The 12,803-nt window shown below is 36.5% G+C and overlaps 1 long non-coding RNA gene across 2 annotated transcripts; it reads right to left on the reverse strand.

Annotated features, from left to right (window-relative positions):
- Positions 1-9,738: 9,738 nt before the first annotated feature.
- Positions 9,739-12,803, reverse strand: LOC142171408 (uncharacterized). 2 transcript variants are annotated; one of them, XR_012700971.1, is made up of 4 exons: positions 10,932-12,803; positions 10,543-10,827; positions 10,256-10,435; positions 9,739-10,122 (listed from the first exon to the last, which is right to left on the reverse strand). It is a non-coding gene; the product is annotated as an uncharacterized LOC142171408 (long non-coding RNA). The 2 variants fall into 2 exon arrangements; XR_012700970.1 differs by having other exon boundaries at positions 9,741-10,133; positions 10,932-12,802.

Raw genomic sequence — 12,803 nt, forward strand, 5'->3', positions numbered from 1 at the left:
CAGGTCCAATGACTTGTTTGGCATATTGCCAAGTGTGCATATAAAATGGAAGTTCAGGTAACAATACCCATACAGTAGCAATCGGCAAATCCTCATCCTGTTTAAAATCTGGAGTCCATTTTTGTATCCACATTTGAGTGCCTCCGATTTCCACCACCCTTTTGAACCTTATCAAATCAAAATCTTCATCATTTGTAAAATCCAAGAATACATTGTAATTGTCATAGACCCCAATTTTGACTGTGCCTTTTAGAGCAATTTTCTGAGAGAATTGAGCCCTAATTTTATCAATTTGGGGCCTGATTTTCAGAAATCTTCCAACCAGAGTACGTTTGCATTCTTCCGCCATCACTCCCTAGTAGTCTTTAGCTTTGAAAATTACCGCTGGCATTCCATTGTGGGTGGTTCTTCTTGCAATTACCGCTTCTTGTTCTTGTCGACTTAGGGTCGGAGCAGAGTTATTAGTTGTTACCACAGTGGCTGCGTATAATTCTTTTGCTTGTACTATTCCTTGGGTGGATTTCGTCGCATCAGAAGGATCATTTTGATGTTCCAGACGCACCGTATGGCCACCGCCTGGGGCCTCCATGAGGTGGCGTGTGCCGTTCACAGGTACTAATAGGATATAGCCGTTGGGAGTGTGTAGTTTAGAGAGAGATTCAATTCTTTGGCTGCTCTTAGTTGTTGGTCAAGCTGTTGGTTGTTGATTGTTGTGGTTTAACTGTAGGTTCTGCTGAAAAATGATTAACTTATGAATGCAAAAGGGAAACCAATAATGTCAGATAAATATATTGAGATATATGAGTGAAATGCATAAGATGGAAAATTTAGATTGTAAAAACAGTGTCTTCATGAATTGTTGTATGTGATAATCTTTTAAGCTAACATAAATATTTTTAAACCTTCATTGCTAGCTGTTGGTTATTTGTAGCTGTGGTAAAAAATATTAAACATAATGCTGACTTCCTTTCTTTGAATTCAAAGCTTTCAAAGCCAGAACAGAAAGGATAAAGATAAAAATGGTTTAGATGAATTAAACTCTGCTCCCACTATTACGACGGCGGCTACTCATTTCTGCTTGATTCACTGAAAGTACACATGACATGGGACATTTACATTGTACCCTGCAACATGGTTTATTGAAATGCAGTGAGTGCAGCCACTCCATATTAATGTCCAAGTTATAGTATTCTCCTTTGTGATTATTTTTAGTCTCTCGTGTAGGAGAGAATTGAAGAAATTCGACGTCAAAGACCAAAAACTCTTGCTGAAATTTACTGAATGATGCGCTTGGTGTAATCTTTGATTCGAGTACCCTGGCCGTGTTCGAGGGTTAGGCATGGGTGTAGTTCCAACCGTAACATTCAAGCAAACATTAAGGCGAGGTGGTTATTTTTTTATGGGTTCATCTAGCGCTAGCGCTCCACCTCTACGGTGGGAGCAAGAAATGGCGAATATGAGATCACAATTAAATGCAATAAACCGCCATATTAAACAACAAAGAGTTTTAGCAATTTACAGCAATAATGGCAGTAGAACTGCCACAATAAGCAATAAAATAGCCATATCAGGCGGTTATTGAACACATTACGGCGGTTTTAAGTTGTGGCGGCTAAGATTCTGGCGGCTTTGGAGACCGCCAGTGTAGGTAATTGTGGTGATTTGAACCGCCGCATAATTAACGGCCTCAACAACCCCTTTGTTTGCAGTGAGATCTTTCAAGTTTTCTTTCCCTTATCATGGAGTTGTTATTTACATTCCTTTTTTCTTATCATGTTTACCTCATCTTCATCCTTATTGGGATTAGAGTTTGCAGTTTTGCAGGGTAAATATCTCATCAACAACACCTCTCCTCGATCCCTCCAAGAGAAAGAAGAAGAAAAGAATATGACAATGACTATGCCGGCTAAGTTTTTGGGATTCTGTTCTCCTTTGTGTTGCTAGTCAATTTTCCGGCTTCACATCTATATGCACTTTTGGAGCTTAAGACTGCTGAAATGCACGAGAACAAAGCTCCAATTATCAGTATGAGAAACAACCATCTTTTGTCTTTGGGAATTGAATGTTTGATTTCTTGCTATTGTTGGCATCAATTCGTTCTTACTAAAAGAAAAAGGCAGCCAAATAAACGATCAAAAAGTAACAACAGTAGTTCATCTGATATGATTGAAGATGTTAAGACAAAATGTTTACAATATTTCAGCTAAGTAATATGTAAAAAAGAAAAAGCAATGGGTCCCATATATACATCTTACAAACAAATTTGAAATAAAAAATTAAAGATATAATACAAGGAAATTTGTGGAGACCTGAATAATGGCTGTATTTACAATAATAAAAATTCTTTCACAATCAAATGTAAGAATATATACATAATATAGATACCTTTCCCTTGAAGTCCAGAAAACTCTTAAAGATTCTAATTGCATCAACCATAGGTTGTTTCTTCAGTATTTCATTAATAGCTTCTTCCGTAACAATTCTCATTTCATATCCTCAATACGCACACGTTTGAAGTATGCAATTCAGCTGTATCTCACCTTCTAACATGCATTAGCCAAAAATTAAAATGAAAAGGAAACAAAGTAAGTTTCATATTTTAAAAAGATGATTTTGACGCTAAAATGTTTTTAAGAAAGAGAGAAATATACATCATGTGGGACGGGAGGGATATCATTATCAATTCTACTTCCTCTTTTGGGATAGTCAAGCTCTGTGCACAAACCAAAGTACGTTGCATGCATATTCAAGAGCATGAATATGTGAACCAAAGTAACACCCTACTTCATCTCTTCTGTTGCGTCTATTTTTATAATCAAAATCCTTTGGCAGAAAATCAGCAATCTGTGTTTGAGGTTTTAAGTTTTTAAGATGTAATATTCTTAAAATGAGGGTGAATGGGAAATGGAGGGAAAATGAAATTTTGAGTAAAATTTTAAGTTTCCCCCTCTTAACAATGAGACATTGTCCCATATTGGAAGTGGAAGACATTTTTGGTGGGTATATATATAATTGCTCTTCTTGTAGCTCTTAAAGAGTTAAGAAGAAAGCAAGCCTCGCGCCGTCGTCGTCGTCGCTCGCTCGGCTACGGCTTCGGCTTCGGATTATTAATTTTTTGGACCAAATTTATTTGTTAATAGTAAATATTACGTAAGATTATCCGTATTTGTAACGGATATTTTCCAATCCGTGTATTTGATCATTTGGCAGCCGGATAATGGTCTTCCCACCATGAAGTGCTTGCTCCAAAAATATGTAATGCTTGCTCCACCATGAAGGGTGGACGTTTTGGTCTTGCACTCCCTCTTGGCTGCTATAAATATGAGCAGCAAGTGTTGAAGAAATTGCTCAGAACTCAATTGACAATTCGCTCAACAAATTGGCTATACATTGCACTCCTTCCTCTCAGAACTTCCATACGTTTTTCTGAGTATATACTCCTTCGTTCTGCATTGTTTTTTATCTTGTACTGGACAAATTTCTTTTCATCTCCAAACTTGCAAGAAGTATAGCTTCTCCACAATTCCCAGTAGATAGTAATATGGAGGATGTGTAGAGTCATCTTATGGACTATATTCTTTGGTTTCCTCTGCCACCATTGAGTGAGAACAATGCTAATAGAACCAGAGTGATGCTGGATTCTCAGAGGATTTTCAAAGAATTTCCATAAGTCCCTAGTAGCCTCACTATCAATGAAAACATGATGTAAGCTTTCACATTGTAGAGTATTACAGCAATTGCACCTTGAAGTTTGTTGATTGCCAAACTTCCTAATGGTGTCATCAAATGGGAGTTTATTCTGAATCATCCTCCAAACAAGAAAGGACATTTTGAAGGGGATACAATCATGCCAAACTTTTCCCACCAATGGGTTTTTTTGTTTAGTAGTTCTAATCATATGCCAAGACGATGAATTAGAGTAGTGCCCATTTTCTGTAAGACCCCAAATTACAAGGTCATTATGATTCCGCCTTTCTCTAGTATTGTTGATGACATGTTGAATAATATGATTGGGCAGCAGTTGTTCCAATTTGTCGATATTCCACTCATTGTTCCTGAGGAATTGTGAAACTTGAACCTTATCAGAGGTGTTAGTATGATTGACCACTTTAGCAAGTGGTCCTTTACCTGTCCAGTTATCCCACCAAAAGCTGCAGTTCCCTGTGTTAATATTCCAAAGAATATTTTTTTCCTGTTTTGTCTCTCACATGAAGAAGAGCTTTCCAAGAATGAGAATTGCCAGAGGTAATAGCTTTAGTAACTGGATGGGCTCTAATACAATATTTAGCTCGAAGGTAGTCAGCCCATAAGGATGGACATGTTCTGAACCTCCACCATCTTTTAATGTTGCAAATTTCGTTGATGTCTTCCATTCTCCTAATTCCAATGCCACCTTCTTTCTTAGGAAAACACATTTTTTTCCAGGAACTCCAGTGAAACTTATTCTTGTTACCAATTGATCCCCAAAGGAATCTCGCAAAATATTTTTCAATGACATCCTATCGTAAGGTTTTTCCATATCCAATTTAATAACAATATTACCACCCTTGTTGTAGCCAAAACCTGAAAAATTTCCTAAGCACGAAAGATATTTTCAGTGATCAATCTATCTTTGACAAAATCACTTTGGTTATTGAAAATTAGTTTAGGAAGGAGCAGATTCAATCTTCTGGACAGGATTTTGGAGATAATTTTATTAGAGACATTGCTAAGACTAATAGGTCTTAGATCAAAGAAAGTCTCTGGAGCTTCAACTTTGGGGATAAGCACAAGACATGTATGAGAATAATACTTAGTGAGTTGAGCGCCATTGAAGAAATCCTGAACAAACTAGATGATATTATATTTAATAATATCCCAACAACTATGATAAAAAGCCCCATTGTAACCATCCGGGCCAGCAGCACTATCGCTATAAATGTTGAAGACGGCCTCCCTTATTTCCTCTTCAGTAGGCATTGCGGTCAGGATATCATTTTCTTCATTAGTAATAATGTTGGGGATGCATTCAATGATATCCATCTTGAACTCCTTTTTAGGGAGATTAAAGAGTTTCTCATAATGTTTGATAGCAATTTTCGTAATCTTTTCTTCACTTCTAACCCAATTCCCTTTTTGATTTTTGATTCTGTGAATCTGAATCTTCCTTCTCCTTTTCTTTATAACACTATGAAAGTATTTTATATTACAATCACCTTCTTCGAACCATTGAATATGTGAGTTTTGTTTTAGCAAAGACTCTTGCATTGCTTGCCATTTAATATACTCTGCCTGGCCTTTGTTGAGGTTCTCCCCACTCACCTCTGTATTACTCACTTGGTCTAACTCTTCTAAGGCTTCCACTTCTGTTTCCCACTTGATCACCTGGTCATAAACATTACCAATACTTTTTCTGGACCATTGCGATAGTTTGTTACTAAGAATTTTCAGCTTTTGATGAAGCCTCCACATGGGGTTGCCCTGAACATGAGTGTCCCATACTTCTTTAACCAACTCATAAATATCTGGATACTTAGTCCAGAAGTTAAAAAATCTGAAATAACTGATCTTAGTCATTTGGTTGTCCTGACATTTGAACAATATAGGTCTATGGTCGGAGCCCGACCTGTTAAGATGTTTGACAGTGCAATTCTGAAAAAGTTGAGCCCAAGTGTCGTTGATGAAGATTCTATCAAGTCTCTTCCAAACTCTTTTCCTTGGTCTCTAATTATTACACAATGTATATCTAGGGCCAATAAATCCAAGGTCTGCCACCTCACAGTGGTCCATACGGTTGGAGAAGTCGAAACTTCTAGCCATTCTATGAGGATTGCCCCCAACTTTTTATCTAGATCCATGATAACATTGAAATCACCACCAATACACCATGGGCCATTGATGACTGAATGTGTATCTTCAAGACTGGTCCATAATTCTTTTCTCTCACTAGCTGTACATTTAGCATAGACAACTATTATGTTGAGCTCCATATCTTGTAAAGCATGATTGAGTTTAATAGTCATTTATTGTTCCTCATTGGCAATGATAACGGTTTTATAGTTCTGTTTCCAGAAACACTAAATCTGCCTATTTGTGTTAGCCTGACAGTGCTGTTAGCCCAAGTATCTCGTGTATCCTTCAATCTTATTCTTGTTAATGAAAGGTTCCATGATGCCTACAAAGTATATGTTGTTGATATGATAGATTTTTCAACCTAAGTAAGGCCTTCTTAGACCTCACTCCCCTTATATTCCATATGATTGCACTAACCATGGAATATAGGAAAGAGTGGATCAACTTTGACTCCTTCCCCTGGAGGAAGGATGTTTTTTTTCTTTGTTTTTTCCAGTTTTCATGTTTCTGCTTCTGCCTCTTTTAACATGAGAGATTCTCTGTTTGTTGGATATCTCTTTTAAGTGAGCTTCAGCTGGGTCGTCAGGTTGTTTGTTAAAAGTTTCTGCACTGTTGATTGAAAGAGACATACTAGAATTCCCAGCTCCTTCCTCAATAGTCCTGCTATTGTCTTGCATTCTTTTCTCCTCAATGTTGTATCCACCAAGGTCCACCACAACTTGAATTCCATGATGCTTTTTGATTTCTAATGGCAAGGACTCTGAAAGTATATTAGAGACGCCTTGATTGCTATTTGGTTCCCTCATATTGACACTCTCTGAGTCTTGACTAGACATCATAGAGTCGGTTCCAATCTTTTGTTTTTCAAGTTGTTGGTCTCCTTCTTTCCTGTTGTAATTGATATCCTCAACTTCAATAGGATTGCTTTCATACACCTTTTCTACATTATCAGAACTAACTTAGAGGTCACTTTCTGATTATTCTCAATATTCATCATATTGTTGTTCTCCATCACCCATAATTCCTTAAGACTATCTTCAATGACAGTATTCAAAGCTATTGTTTTACCTCCAGTAACAGTCTTGGGCATGTTTTTCTTGTTCTTTTTCACCGAGGGCTTGAACATCACATAACTTTTCTTTTTTGGCATCATTTTCTTCTTTTTCTTTCTATCATCTTTCTTATTCTTAACAGGAGCAATGTCTTCTTTTTTCTTCTGATCTTCAATGCTGATTGGGGCTTGTGGCATGTTGTTTTCTTGTACGCTATCCTTCCTCATCTCATCCTTTTGTCCATTGTCATTTTTGTTCGCAATCTGTTTCCCTTCTGCAATTTTGTTTAGTTTCTTTTTTCTATTCTTTTAGTATTTGGAACTTGCCAATTCTCCTCTTCATTGCCTTCATCTTTTTTTAATTCCAGCTTGTCTTTGATCTCCTCACTTTGTTTCCCTCTACTGCATTCCCCTGTTTCATTCTTTTTTCTTTCGCTCTCCTCTTGTTTCTTTTTTTCAACTACCCAGCAGTTAATCAGAGAATGTCCTAGTTTTCTGCAGTGTTTACAGTATTTAGGGAAATTTTCCCATTTAATCTTTTGAACATAACCATTTAGAGGAGTGTTCTCATCTTCAGCTCCCACATAGACTGAAGTATGTAGGGGTTTAAGCAGATCGACCTTCACTCGAATCTTGGCCATACTTGGTCTTGTTTTGGATCTTGTAGCAATATCCAGCTCTAGAGGTGTTCCTGCAGGTCCAATGACTTGTTTGGCATATTGCTAAGTGTGCATGTGGAATGAAAGTTCAGGTAACAATGCCCAAACAGTAGCAATCGGCAAATCCTCATCCTGTTTAAAATCTGGAGTCCATTTTTGTATCCACATTTGAGTGCCTCCGATTTTCACCACCCTTTTGAACTTTATCAAATCAAAATCTTCATCATTTGTAAAATTCAAGAATATATTGTAGTTGTCATAGACCCCAATTTTGACTGTGCCTTTTAGAGCAATTTTCTCGGAGAATTGAGCCCTAATTTTATCAATTTGGGGCCTGATTTTCAGAAATCTTCCATCCAGAGTACGTTTGCATTCTTCCGCCATCACTCCATAGTAGTCTTTAGCTTTGAAAATTACCGCCGGCATCCTATTGTGGGTGGTTCTTGCAATTACCGCTTCTTGTTCTTGTCGACTTAGGGTCGGAGCAAAGTTATTAGCTGTTACCACAGTGGCTGCGTATAATTGTTTTGCTTGTACTGTTCTTTGGGTGAGTTTCGCCGCATCAGGAGGATCATTTTGATGTTCCAGACGCGCCGTATGGCCACTGCCTGGGGCCTCCATGAGGTGGCGCGTGTCGTTCACAGGTACTAATAGGATATAGCCGTTGGGAGTGTTTAGTTTAGAGAGAGATTCAATTCTTTGGCTGCTCTTAGTTGTTGGTTAAGCTGTTGGTTGTTGATTGTTGTGGTTAAACTGTAGGTTCTGCTGAAAAAAGATTAACCTATGATTGCAAAAGGGAAACCAATAATGTCAGATAGATATATTGAGAGATATGAGTGAAATGCATAAGATGGAAAATTTTGATTGTAAAAACAGTGTCTTCATGAATTGTTGTATGTGATAATCTTTTAAGCTAACATAAATATTTTTAAACCTTCATTGCTAGCTGTTGGTTATTTGTAGCTGTGGTCAAAAAAATTAAACATAATGCTGACTTCCTTTCTTTGAATTCAAAGCTTTCAAAGCCAGAACAGAAAGGATAAAGATAAAAATGGTTTAGATGAATTAAACTCTGCTCCCACTATTACGACTGCTGCTACTCATTTCTGCTTGATTCACTGAAAGTACACATGACATGGGACATTTACATTGTACCCTGCAACATGGTTTATTGAAATGCTGTGAGTGCAGCCACTCCATATTATTGTCCAAGTTATAGTATTCTCCTTTGTAATTATTTTTAGTCTCTCTTGTAGGAGAGAATCGAAGAAATTCGACGTCAAAGACCAAAAACTCTTGCTGAAATTTACCAAATGATGCGTTTGGTGTAGTCTTCGGTCCGAGTACCCTGGCCGTGTTCGAGGGTTAGGCATGGGTGTAGTTCCAACCGTAATATTCAAGCAAACATCAAGGCGAGGTGGTTATTTTTTTATGGGTTCATCTAGCGGTAGCGCTCCACCTCCACAGTGGGAGCAAGAAATGGCGAATATGAGATCACAATTAAATGCAATAAACCGCCATACTAAACAACAAAGAGTTTTAGCAATTTACAGCAATAATGGCAGTTGAACTGCCACAATAAGCAATAAAATAGCCATATCAGGCGGTTATTGAACACATTACGGCGGTTTTAAGTTGTGGCGGCTAAGATTCTGGCGGCTTTGGAGACCGCCAGTGTAGGTAATTGTGGTGGTTTGAACCGCCGCATAATTAACGGCCGCAACAACCCCTTTGTTTGTAGTGAGATCTTTCAAGTTTTCTTTCCCTTATCATGGAGTTGTTATTTACATTCCTTTTTTCTTATCATGTTTACCTCATCTTCATCCTTATTGGGATTAGAGTTTGCAGTTTTGCAGGGTAAATATCTCATCAACAACACCTCTCCTCGATCCCTCCAAGAGAAAGAAGAAGAAAAGAATATGACAATGACTATGCCGGCAAAGTTTTTGGGATTCTGTTCTCCTTTGTGTTGCTAGTCAATTTTCCGGCTTCACATCTATATGCACTTTTGGTGCTTAAGACTGCTGAAATGGACGAGAACAAAGCTCCAATTATCAGTATGAGAACAACCATCTTTTGTCTTTGGGAATTGAATGTTTGATTTCTTGCTATAGGTCTTCCCATATTGTTGGCATCAATTCGTTCTTACTATAAAAAAAAAAGGCAGCCAAATAAACGATCAAAAAGTAACAACAGTAGTTCACCTGATATGATTGAAGATGTTAAGACAAAATTTTTACAATATTTCAGCTAAGTAATATGTAAAAAGAAAAAGCAAAATAATAATAGAAGCTAGGAAAATAAAAAAGAGAATCAGTCTAGTGGGCTTTCTTCTTTTTTGTTCCACTGCTGCTAATAGTATCATCAGGATCATAAGAAATTTATAAACCTCAACAGGATAACACATTCTATAAATCAAATCTCGTCTGATTCATCCATACCCATCATCACCCCATTCATCACCATGTGAGTTTTAATTAGGAAATATTTTGTCCCATTCTTAACTCCATTTCCAATTACTTGTATTGAATGTGCTGCATTTTGGTCTATATCACCTGCAATGGGTCACATATATACATCCTACAAACAAACTTGAAATAAAAAATAATTAAAGATATAATACAAGGAAATTTGTGGAGACCTGAATAATGGTTGTATTTACAATAATAAAAATTCTTTCACAATCAAATGTAAGAATACATAATATAGATACCTTTCCCTTGAAGTCCAGAAAACTCTTAAAGATTCTAATTGCACCAACCATATGTTGTTTCTTCAGTATTTCATTAATAGCTTCTTCCGTAACAATTCTCTCATTTCGGCTTTGTAAGCGCCTAGGAATATCCTCAATACGCACACGATTGAAGTATGCAATTAAGCTGTATCTCACCTTCTAACATGCATTAGCCAAAAATTAAAATGAAAAGGAAACAAAGTAAGTTTCATATTTTAAAAAGATGATTTTGATGCTAAAATATTTTAAGAAAGAGAGAAATATACATCATGTGGAACGGGAGGGATATCATTGTCAATTCTACTTCCTCTTTTGGGATAGTCAAGCTCTGTGCACAAACCAAAGTACGTTGCATGCATATTCAAGAGCATGAATATGTGAACCAAAGTAACACCCTACTTCATCTCTTCTGTTGCGTCTATTTTTATAATCAAAATCCTTTGGCAGAAAATCAGCAATCTGTTGTATGGAAAGTTCCACCGGTGGCTGATTTTTATCTTTAGCAAATAAAGCCGCTATGGCTTCTCCAGTGGTATATGCATAGCACACATCTTAAAAATAATTAAAAACAAAGTCAACTAATCTCATGTTAGGAAACCCAATAAAATAAGTATAATAGAATCTACGTTTCTTTTTATACATATATACTACTCACTCATGTTGCCCTGGTTTCGGACGTACGGAAGGAGTATACCAGCATCTTTCAAACTAAACTCCTCATCAACATGTTCTTCCGCCATGCTGACTTACAAAAGTAAATAAACGGATTAGTTATAAAAGAAAAAGGATTACTCTCAAAATGAAAGATAACAAGAATAGTTTTACAGCTCTATCTTGAAAAATACCAAAATGAAGATACGAAAATGAGACAAGAATGCTTGGATGCAAAAGTAGTACGGATGGTTTTGTATAAACTGGATGAATGCTTGTTTTGCACTAGAAACTACAATGAGAGCTTAGGAGAGGACAAGTCTATTCATTTCTTTTGGTTTGAGTGCCGAAACTTTTGAAAGTTGCTAAAAATGGAAGGTTTGTACAGAGATGATCAATGTTGAGTTTGCGCTAAATGTTGAAATGCAGAGAGTTTTGGAGAGGGTTTTGCACAGTTAGGAGTAGATATTAGGGGACAAGTCCTTTCATTTCTTTTGGTTAATTGCAAATGCACTCAAATCACGGCTGAGTGAGGCATTCATTTACTCTTACTATAATTATATCTATGGATTACATAAGAGTTTCTATTTGCGCACTCAACTTATTTAAGATATAATAATAGACAATTTTTTCTTATAATGAACATCAATCGATAACCTGGCCTGAGAAATAATAGGCAACATGTTACAAACGTTAAACTACACATATTAAGTAGTAGTGATAATCATAAAACAAAAAGCAGTCGAAGACCAACGACAAGTATAACTAAAGCTAACAAGCAAGAAATGAGTATTGAGCAGCCCACAACAAACAACTTGAACAGAAATATTATAGAAGCCAAAGCATGCAGATATTAGAGTTCAATTACGTCCATTACTTCTTAAGTACAGCTAACCATTCAACCAGAAAATACATGTTAAGCAATATAACATGCAATGTCTACCAAGAAGAATATTAGAAGAGAAAGGGGAAATAATAGGATGTGAAGCAGAATATTGTGGGAAAATTGAAGAAAAGCAATACAATAATAATAGAGAAAGCATTTGTTCTAAGAAAATCTTGAAATATTTTCAACTTCTTTTTCCAGTTTAATTTTTCTTCTCTTTTTTTTTCCAGAAAAAATAAATGCATCACTGGTCAGAGAAATTTAAATGGACGCCCACTAAGGCAAAGCTAGTTCAATGATAGCGTGAACTTTTCCAGTTTTTCAAAGGAAAACAAAAGGGTTTCAACCAAATAGTTTCTGCAAACAAAAAACTCATATGCATAACCCCACAAACCAAAAAGCTCAACACCAAAAACAAAAGGAAAAAGAAAAAATGCAGCAAGTCTTAAACAGATTCAAGAAAGATAAGTACTATTTATAATGTGACGGAGAGATAGAAAAGAACAATATTACTTTCTTCTATTAAAGAGAACATTTGTTTTGAGAAAGTTTTGAAAAAATTTCAACCCTAAAGCACAATCCAAAATATGAAGCAGAATCTCTTGAAAAGTGACCAACAAGTCTTGACCGTAGCACTAAAGTGAAAGAGAGAATGAAGCTAGAGACCTGACAAAAACACAGTCCAAATATGAAACCAAACAATACACTATATATAAAATGAGTAGAAAAAAAAATGGTTCATGAAAAATATGAAAAATATTTGAATAAGGAGAGAAAAAACTCATCAAGTGGTGAAGGCAAAGGATTCTGCAAAATGAAGAAGACGGCAGCAAAGATAAAGGGGATATATGAGTGCTTTGTTTTGCAGGCAGATTAATGCAAAAGTTTTGTTCGCTAAAAGTTTTTGTTCGCAGGTTTGTACGAAAATAAGCAATGTTTTGCAGAGAGCTTTTGATAGGGCTGCACAGCTGGAGTACGTAGACTGTCAAG

This window comes from Nicotiana tabacum, chromosome 17 (assembly GCF_000715075.1).
Source record: "Nicotiana tabacum cultivar K326 chromosome 17, ASM71507v2, whole genome shotgun sequence".
Taxonomy (NCBI): domain Eukaryota; kingdom Viridiplantae; phylum Streptophyta; class Magnoliopsida; order Solanales; family Solanaceae; genus Nicotiana; species Nicotiana tabacum.